Below are 10,212 nucleotides of genomic sequence, written 5' to 3'. Positions count from 1 at the left end.
TGAAGTATTGCCAACTGGTCCGTCTTTTTTTTTCTTCTTTTCCTTGTTTTTCCTTTTTTTGTAGTGGTTCCACTCCGGTTCAGTACAAAACGAGGAGAGAGAGATGGGAAAGAGCAAAAAACCCCACCAAGAACAAAAAAAGGAAAAGTGTTCACGCACACACTGCTGGCACTAGATGTTTTTTAAAAGTCCAACAAAAATAAACCAAAAAAAAAGCCGAGAGGGTTTTTTTTAAAGGAAAAAGAAAACCAGGAGGATTTTGGGGGGACGAGTTGCTCCCATTTTACAAAATGTAACAAAATTTTTCCCGCAAAATTTTACAAATCTGTAGCAATACAGGAAAAACAAACAAACAAACAAACATATATATCCTATTTACAACGACACGAAGAAGAACCCTTATGTTTTGAAAGTGTAGTGAGAATGCAGCAGATCCCAGCTTTGGCACTCGGCGTTTTTGTTCGTTTTTTTTCTTGTTTGTTTGTTTGTTTTAAATCCACCCTGTCGGTCTGTACTGCTGCTGCAGGCACACATTCAGTGCTCCGGTTCGTCTCCACGGCAACACGGGTCACACACAACACCGCCTCGGCCACGTCCGTCAGTCCCGCCTTTAACTCCGTAAAATACGGCGTTTGTGACGCTACAGATGGCCCCGCCCCCTCCCTGAGCCTGGTTCTGCTGGAGGTTTCTTCCTGTTAAAAGGAAGTTTTTCCTTCCCGCTGTTGCCAGAGTGCTGCTCACAGGGGTCGTCTGATTGTTGGGGTTCTCTGTAGTATTGTAGGTCTTTACTTTGCAAGGGGACGGTTGGTGCTATATGAATAACACTGAACAGCTTTTTCTACCCTTGGCTCTGTGTGATGTCATAGAAAGGAGACAATCCTGCCCACCTTACTAATTTCCCGCTATAAGGAGCAGCCAATCAGGAGAACTTTCCCTTAAAGGGGAGGAGCTGTAGAGTCCAACAATGAAAACTAAAGTCTTTATAGTTTGTAACAGAGGTGATTCACCTAAAGCCGTGAGGAAGTGAAGTAACAGGCCATTTGATTGGACAAAACAGTTCCTCAAGGTTAAACTCAGGAACATATTTCAGAGGTGTTGTTAATGAAAACGTGAAATGAGAAGGATCCACTGAAGTCTAACAGTTATAAATTTAACATGTATGTTGGAGCTCGAGTAACAGAAATGTTTTCTCTTAATTTCTAACATCAAATTTCCTCGGCACTCAGACTGAGTCGCGCAGCGCTCCTTTAGCCGGAGAATCGTTTCTCACGCACCAACCAATCTGAGGAAAATGGAAAACATGAATAAACTCGTCCGCTTGCGCGTGAACAAAGCCTCGTGCGCCATCACGCCGACCAAAGCAGCTTTTAATACGGTGCTGCTGACAACTCCACACTCCAGTGGAAAAACAACAAAAGGAAGTAAATATAGAAAGTTTCTGTGGCGCTGAAGGACTCGCTCGTCTCACAATGCAGCGCTGAGCCAACGTAAAGGCTGAAAACTGGCAGTTAAAGGCTCCAGCTGCAGCTCGGCAATTCAATAAATACGTTTAACAATCATTTAAAAGAAGAGAAAACACTCTGAATAAAACATTCTGGTGACTTCCTCCGACTTAGGTGGAAAAATAAAGACTTGCATAATGATGCAGGCGGACGGCTGTGACAAGGACGAAGAACGACTGGAATAAATCCTGATATGCTGCACGAGTGAAATACTAATTGTTCGTTTAATTCACCCAAAGCGTGCGCTGAGGAATTAATAAACGAATCCTACTGAGGTTTGGTTTGAAGGGACACGAGTTGTTTTTTTCAGGCATGTTTGTTGTTGCGGTTCACTTAAACTTGCTTTGTTTTCCGGCTCGTTTGTGGATTTATTCTCGGGGGGAGTGGAAGTGATCCACTTCACTTCTTTGAAGGAATGTTTGAATTTTGTCCCCCTGAAGACAAAACACATTTAAAGGGTCCGACTCTGTTTACGGCACTCTGCAGGACGCCTGTGCGACGGTGTTGTGTTATAATACTACTGTAAAACTGAAAGCAGCAGTTTGAAATCCACTGTAAAGGTGGGTGTGGGGTGGGGGGGTTTCAATTATCTTCACAGATCGTGACCCTGAATTTCTCCTCGCGCTCTTCAGATTTCAATTTGGGTGCAGCCCACAGCAAAGCGCAGCAGCGGCTCTGTCGTGTTCAAACTCGTGCTTTTGTGTGCGAGCGTCACATCTACACCGCGGTCGCCCCAGGTCGCTGACGGCGTGACGGAGGAGGATGTTGTGCGTGAGCCGGGATGCGACAATCAAGAGATTAAAAACAAAAACCAAAAAAATCTGAAAACACAAGAACAGGGAAAAAAAAATAGATAATCGAGAAACTCTTCTTTTGTTGCTCCATTCTTCATGTTTTCTCCTCTTCTGTTTCCAGCAGCAGCGGCGGCGGCGGAGGCGAATCTTATTCACACCTGAAATGGACAGAGGAGAGGAGGGGGGAGGAGGGGGGAGGAGGGTAAAAAACACATTAAAATCTGTCAAATGTTCGGCGGCACAAATGTCAGTGTCACAAGAACTCGGATGATTCTCGGCAAAAAATGAAAACAAAGCCAAACAAAAAGAGGCAGAGAGCAGCGAGCGAGCGCGGGGGATTAAAAAGCAGTCGTTGATCCCGAGTCGGCGTTCCAGGCCGCCCGGTGCCGCCGGGAACTGGGACACGCTGTGAGAGAACAGCGGCAGACCTGAGCGGCCGCGGCGCGCTCGCTTAATCTGTGTAAGAGGAAAACTGTGCCGAAGATTAAACGAGGCCGGCGGTCGCTGTGATTACAAACACAGTTTTGTATCGTGGGACAGAGAGCGGCTCGTCAGCAGCAGGTGACCTGTGGGTAAACTCCCGCCGTCAGGCGGAGCCAGCTGCTGCTCGTCAAACAGTATCGAGTAACTGATCATCAGCAGGTCTGAGCTGCTCTGTGCAAACGGTTTCAGTCTGCAGGTCATTCAGGTGTCGCAGTCTTCACCTGGGTGGACGTCCCAGCAAATTCACCCTGCGGTCACTCTACGGGCCTCGGTTAGCAGCTTAAAGGTTAAAGTTCATGACCTTACAGATATGAAAGGACTGAGTAGCTGTGGCTCGTTGCCAGGAGAAAGCCTCTTCACCAGCAGTCAGCACGGTGGTGGGCGGCTGATGATTTGAGCACCTCACAGTCACCGAGTGGACCGTGAGGTGCTCTCCAAAGTCCTCTAGAGTCAAACCCACAGATAAAGCCTGGGCTGACCTGGATCACACAAAAGGTGCTGCAAAGTGCAGCCTGACCGAGAGGCTGGACCTTCACGGAGCTGTGCAAACACGAAACCTCAATAACCTGAAGCAACGCTGCGAAGAAGAGTCCCCGCCGTGCTGTGAGAGACTGAGCCACCGCTTCAGGTCGAGCTACGAGCTGCTGCATCACAGGACCGTACGCAGCCAGAGTTCCCACAGTGTCTGATCAGTGTGCTCGCTGTGTTTGTGGAGACTTTAAATAAAGACTGAAAGAACGCGAACATCACTGCGGCTTCCGTTTAAGCTCCTCTGAGCTCGACACAGATTAATCCATCAGGTCTCGAGTCAAAGAGGACAAACTGCTGAATGTCTTCTTCAGCTGCGAACAGCTGCTCAATCAGCTGTTTAATCACAACACCAGCTGACAAGCCACAACAAAACTGTATTACCCTCACATACGCAAACAGCGTGTTACTGAGTCAGGCCCAGAGTCAGGGCCCTCTGAGCTTCACCTAAAAGTTCCTTAAAAAGACACAAACTGACTACAAAAAGATGAAAAACAACCAATAAACACAGGTTAGAGCAGGCTCACAGATGCAGCGACAAAGAGAAAACAAACAACTGCAAAGACACAAAAAAGAGTCAGGCGCTAAGACGAGTACTGCACAGCTGCTACAGAGACACAAGAAACAGCTACAAAGACACAAACGCGACACAAACATCTGCAGAGACAGACGCTCCACATGTTCTGCACAGAGAACAGAACTGAGTGCAGGTTGAACCAGGTTGAACTGTGACTCGAACTCGTCTCCTGTTGCTGGCTGAAGCCGAGGAGCTTTGAGTCCAGGGACAGAAGAAATGACTACAGTGAATTTTACACCCATGACTGTTGAATAAAGACGCGTGTCTGTTTTAATAACTAGCTTGAGAAATAATTGGTGAGTGTCAGTGGTTTAGCTGTAGGAAGCTGCCTCTTTTAAAGACCGCTCAGAACCTTCAGCAGGAAAACGACAGCCTGATGTTCCTCTGAGCGCTCACAGATCCCCAACGTTCAGTGAAACTGGGGAAACTTATCCGAGTGTTCGCGTGTTGCTGCCAGTCCAGAAACTGCTTTTGTTCAGCGCGTCCCTGCAAACACCGCAGCTCACACCGTCTCTAGCGAGCGTCTTCTCCAGATGGAAGATGGCCGTGTTTTGTTAGACACCTGGTATGTTATTAAGCCAGGTAATACCAAGGAGGAGATTGCCTTCTCACAAAACTCTGTGGATGTCATAGCGAAGTCTGAACCCTGAGCTGGTGTTTGAGGCTCGTACTGTTAAACCCACAATGGTGGCAGAAATCACAGTGAAGGTCAGAATCCCCGACAAACACGCTCCTGGTCCGGCTCCTCACCTGACGCTCTGCCGTCAGGCTGACAAACCGCGGCCGCGTTAACCAAGAACTGCTGGAGATCCCACCCACCACCTGTTTGACCTGCTGCCCTCTGGACTCCGCCTCGGGTCAATCAGGTCTCACTCCCACAGACTCACAAACAGCTTCTTCCCCTCAGACTGGAAGCGAGCACAGACCCCACCCACACTCGCACTCACTCTTAGCCATGGTCCTGAGTCAGCCTCATCCTTCAGGCCAATCACAGCCTGCAAACGCCACGTCTGACCCGAGCTCCCGTCAGCCTCACAGCAGACACACCTGTGGAATCGCCTTTAACACCCTGCGTCGCCTCGCTCTCAAACTTAGGCTTCGACGCCGCCCGGCAGGGTGACGACAGAGCCCCATCAGCCCGTTACAGGTGACGGGTAAAACTGATTATCCTATTCAAATGGACCAATCAGATGGGACCACAATAGAAAATAACACAGATGTGGTGCAGCATCAGGAGCGCTGTGTAATTAGGAAACTTCAAATCAAGAAATTTTAACTGGAAAAGAAAAAAACCTTTTTTTATTAAAAATGACAAAATGGAAATAAATGAATGTTCTTTAAGATTAAGGCGACCCGGGAGTGACTGTGATCGTCTCGCCGCTCGGTGTTTCGCATCATGATGATGACAGCGAGGGAGCAGCTCTGCAGCATGTCAGCAATTAAGGCTTCATCTATAAGGTACGACTGTTGATAAGTTATTACAGGACGCCGCGCTCCACTGATTAAATGAAGCCCGGAGCTGCTGTGATTAGTGAGACAGGACAATGGATGGTGGGCGCGCACGCACACACACACACGTGCACGCACACACACACGTGCACACACACACACACACACACACGAGCCGGGGACATCAATTAGCGCTGCTGCAGAAATTTGTTTTTGCTCCGTCGGTCGTTACGACTCCCTAATATAATCTGGTTGATGCCATCACTCTTTAGCTCTCTTTATTAGTATCATCCTGCTGATGTGACCTTTGACCCCTAACCTCATGTGTAAAATGGAAAAGGAGGGAGCGCGAGAGCGAAAGCAGCTTTAAACGAGCCGATGTTTGGAGCCCTCGCTCGTCTCCATGTTTGAGACCTGTGAACGCGCCTCGCTTCATTTCATCCTCCCATTCTTCATTTTCTCAGCAGGCATTTGTCCCTTTCATCCCCCGTTTACCTTGGCCTCCTGTCCAACAGACCGGCCTTACGGTTACAGCAGAATGAGAACAGGAACATATGTTTAATTTCTAGTATGTTTTGCTTAACGCCTGAATGACTTTTTTATTTTGACGAGCGGCGGCTTTGATTAAGCCGAACGATCGCTCTCAGACCAGCACCGGGGGAAAACGGTCGAGTTTATTTCTGCTGCAGTTTCTCCTCTCAAGGTCTCAAATTTGGATTTTATTGACTGGTGTGTGTTAAATTGTGCTTTTCTGTCTGTATTTCTGCTTTTAGATTAATTACAGAATGCAATTTTTTCCTTGTTGCTGTGATATCGACCGTTTTTCACTGGCTGTGATTTGTGGTCTGTTGTCAGAGTATAAACATGCTTCTAATAGTTTATTCAGAGCAGCACCAAATCAATATTTTCATCTGAACAAAGGATTAAATGACTGTGTTTAATCCGAAAGCTGTCATTCGGAGTGGTTTAGCAGCCCACTCTTGTTTTCTATTAACTCTGGAGAGCAGTTCAGTGTCTTTCAGCCTGAAGTTTTGGTTTTCCGTCCACACGCTGAGCTGTTTTTATGTTACTCACGTTACGGCCTGCTCGGCATCAAAGAGGTAAAAATTAGACACAAGCTGGTGGAGAAAAACCAACCAGCAGTGAAAAGGTGGAGAAACTCCCTCCAGGAGTTTGTGGAGAACCCAGAGTCCCGAGTGTCTGACTATAGAGCTTCTACATATGAACAGATGACGTCATCGTTTGTCGTTGTTTAGGTTTGGCCCACGCTCTCTGATGGAAAAGGGTGGAGTGCCCACTCTGGGTGGAGGGGAGTGGAGCAGGCGACTGGCAGACTGATGGAGGCTGTGGTGAAGGTGAAGCTGTCTTTGCTGGTTGAGCTGCCCTCGCACATGGCCACGAGCTCTGGGTCCTGAGCACAGGAGTGAGACCGAGGAGGGAAGCGGCCAAAACGAGCTTCACCTGAAGGGAGGCTGGGCTCAGAGCGGAGCCGCCACTCCTCCACGTGGAGGCGAGCCAGTGGAGGCGAGGATGCCTCATGGATGTCTCCCAGGGAGGGGGTTCAAGCGTGTCCAACCTGGAGGAGACTCCGGACACGCTGGGGAGATGATGTCTCGCAGCTGGCTTTGAGGAGGGAGGTGTGTCTGTGCTTAGACACCAGCGGGTACGAAGACAGATGGATGTGATGGATGGGGGTGGGGGTGAGGGGAGCAGTGTTATGGTTAACTACGGCCCTGAGAACGGGGGAGGGGGGGTGTTGCGCAGCCCTCTCTTTAACGTGGCCTCGGCGATGAAGCTGTTACAGTCGGTGCACGCCGATCGACTCCTGTTGGAGGTTTAATGAGAAAATTCAGTTTCCTGTTGCCATGTTTTAGTCGGCGCCGCATATTTCCCAGAGTTCCAGTGTGACTTCTATCTGGAGCAGGTTTTCCATCAGCTGCGTTTGGTGGATTCCAGCGTTCACCTGCCACGCTCACTCGTCGGAGCGCCAAACTGATTTGGAGAGCAGAACTCGGCCTCCAGCAATAACTGGCGCCAGAGCCGAGCGTCTGGCAGAGCGGGCGAGTCTGCGGCCGCCGCCACAAAGTGCCAGGGTTTAGATAGCTGCTCGTGTTAATTTATCATCCCGCGCAGGGTCCAAATCACCAACCCCCCCACCCCCACCCCCCAGCGCCGCTGATGAAGCCACACTCTTCCTGTTTCACTGTTCTGCAGCGGCTGCTGGTGAATGAACTGAGGGAAAAGGACAGTTTGATTTGGGTTTCATCATGTTGGACATCTCATTTCTGTAAACGGCGACCTGTTCTGATGTGAGGGTTGGAGCAGAGGGGTGGAGAGAGCAGCTGCAGCAGACTGATGGAGCAAACACCTCCAGCAAACACATGCGAGCAGAATCTGTGTCGAGTTTTCAGGTAACCAACCAGAGTGCACCTCGACTCCTGGCGAAGTCTGAACCCTGAGCTGATGTAAACGTCATGTCTGTACAGAAGACCCGCTGTAACCGTATGATGTTGGTGGAAAGATGAAAATATTACTGTAGTTAATGTTTTTCTGAGTTATTTGTTTTTTATGTGGTTTTTCATCTTTGACTGCTTTAGTCTCTACATCATCAACTTCTTTTGGTCTTCTTCTTCTTTGCTTCTTCATTACATCCAGACTTTGAGTAACATGAATGTTATGAAGTTTATACTTTGGAACAGAAGCTTTTAACAGAATGCTGAAGTGTGTGAAAAGCCTTAATACTTCTTCCATCTGAATTTTGGTCACTGGGTCTGAATCATGAAGCCAATAGGCTTTGAACCTGCTTTACTTGTATAGCACGACTTAACTGGCTCAGATCTGTGACCTCAGCAAACACTTTCCGATGAGTTTGCAGTCTCAGTTTCTAGTTTCAAGTCTGTTTGCAGTCAGAAGAAGACTAAGGAGAGGTAGGTGTTAGTGTGTGATTGATAAGTCCATTGGGCCCCTTCATTTGTCGTGGTGGATTCCAGAACATCGAGATGGTAAGACCCAAAGCACTCCACGCTCTGCTGCAGGGTTTTGTGCTAATTAGCACGCTAAACCCATGCATTTTAACCTCTGAGCATGTTAGCATGCCGTTAGCCTGCAAACTCTGTAGTAACCATGTGCAGAGAAACTGACGCGTCTTGAGATGCAGTGATAGTGACAGAAGCCTAAAGGTTGAAGGTAGCGCTATAACTTCAACTGTGACTGTTTCCAAGCCAAACACCAGAGACCAAACTCACTCCACTGTCTACGGTGCGTGAAGCATCATCTTCTTTAGAAATGTTTAATAATTAATAAGCGAACACGCCGCCTCATATTTGTTACCCAAACACCAGGCAGTGCCCGTGCCTCAGCGCCACATCGTCGGGCACCGACCACAAAGTCGAGCAGGAAGCGTGACGTTTAAGCGTTTGTCAGAACTTCCTGTCTGACGCAGTAGAGGTCAGCAGGTTTTCCTCTGTCACGGTTTATTTTGTTGTGTTTTCACCGGAATCCGTCTTTATTAGTGCTGAGCAGAGCGCTGCGACCCGTTTCTCATTTATCTGAGACCAGAGTTTCAGTTTCTGGGCGTCTGATTCAAATACAGCATAAAGCAGAGAGTACGCTGCGTTTCTGAAAGGAAGAATAAGTTTTTATGCTGCTCTGGATCTTTGTGGCTTCTGTAGCGCAGTTGGTCTTCAAAGCTGTGGTGTAATTTATCCCCGGCGCCTCACGTGAACAGTGTTCCTCTGTTATTCTTATGTGGGAAGGAACTACTTTTTCAGATGTCGTATTATTATGTGCACGAGTCACTTTACCTCAGCTTTTTTCCCCTGTGGGATAAATAACGCCTTTTTTTGGACTGAAGCGAGGCAGGTAAAAGGAGCAGAAACCTTTTTCAAATTTCACTGACAGCGTTTTATTTCCCACTCCCACACTTATTGTTGGTTTTTTAAAATGCTGCATATTGATTATTGATTCCAGCTGTCAGGAGCTGATTTTGAAGGCACCCGAAAGTGGCGACAGTCTTTCAAAAGTGACACCGTAAGAAGTGGAGTGTCTGCCTCGTTTACAGCCGTTTGTCTTGAGGAAATCATTTGAACCGATTCTATTTTGATAAGCAGAAAGCCGTGTAGAAACATTAAGACTTTCAATCTTCTGTCAGAACAGACAGAGGAGGGAACAACCGGCTCACTCTGTCATCACACTTTGCCCCAGGCGGAGCCTTTTATCTATCAAACTTTACCGCACCGGGGGGTCTGTTGCTATTTTTGGGCCTCCAATAATGTTTTTTTCCCTAAATTTTCCTGAAGTTGGTGTTTGTTGCTGAGCGGTTGTAGCCAAAACTCACACAGCTACACACACAGACGGTGATTGGCTCGAGTGGGTTTGTTTGTAGCCTGGGATCGAGGTGTTGGCTTCAACACTGACAGGCTGGGAGAGGAGGGGAGGGGGGACACGGGGGACCAATGAGGGCCTCGCTGAGTTAAATCAGTTCAGTCTGTAGGTGGTAAAACCTGCAGCCACACATTCAATTCACTTCAATCCATCCATCCATTTTCCTCGCCGCGCGGCCAGCTCCGGTCACCGCGAGGCTGGAGCCAATCCCAGCAGGACACCGAGAGGCGAGGACAGTTTATTCAAATGTGCCAGTTCACAACAATAAACACCTCAAGGGGATTTAAATGGTAAAATAAAGGCGTTATAATATTTATTTATTTATTTTTCCAATGTGAAAAAAATGTGATGGTGCCCTTTGAGTAGCATTTGGTGATGGTGGGGAGGAAGAACTCCCCTTAACAGGAACAAAGACTGAGATGTAAGAGTGAGAGGTGGAACAGATAAGACTCAATGATGTTTCAAAATAAAACAGGAAGTGAGCAGATGCAGGTGA

At 47.9% G+C, this 10,212-nt stretch overlaps 1 protein-coding gene across 6 annotated transcripts in view; it reads right to left on the bottom strand.

The window, feature by feature from the left end:
• Positions 1-402: 402 nt before the first annotated feature.
• The window catches only part of LOC102310439 (zinc fingers and homeoboxes protein 2), a 122,924-nt gene continuing 113,114 nt past the window's right edge, over positions 403-10,212 (bottom strand). For all 6 annotated transcript variants that reach the window (XM_042214570.1, XM_042214572.1, XM_042214569.1 and 3 more), the window contains one exon: positions 403-2,454. The gene's annotated coding sequence lies outside the window, so the exon portion shown is untranslated. The remainder of the gene's footprint in view (positions 2,455-10,212) is intronic.

Source organism: Haplochromis burtoni, unplaced genomic scaffold (assembly GCF_018398535.1).
Source record: "Haplochromis burtoni strain Fernald_Lab_line unplaced genomic scaffold, NCSU_Asbu1 Contig_588, whole genome shotgun sequence".
Taxonomy (NCBI): domain Eukaryota; kingdom Metazoa; phylum Chordata; class Actinopteri; order Cichliformes; family Cichlidae; genus Haplochromis; species Haplochromis burtoni.
The sequence above is the reverse complement of the archived record's forward strand: the minus strand, read 5'-3'. Positions and strand labels throughout refer to the sequence as shown.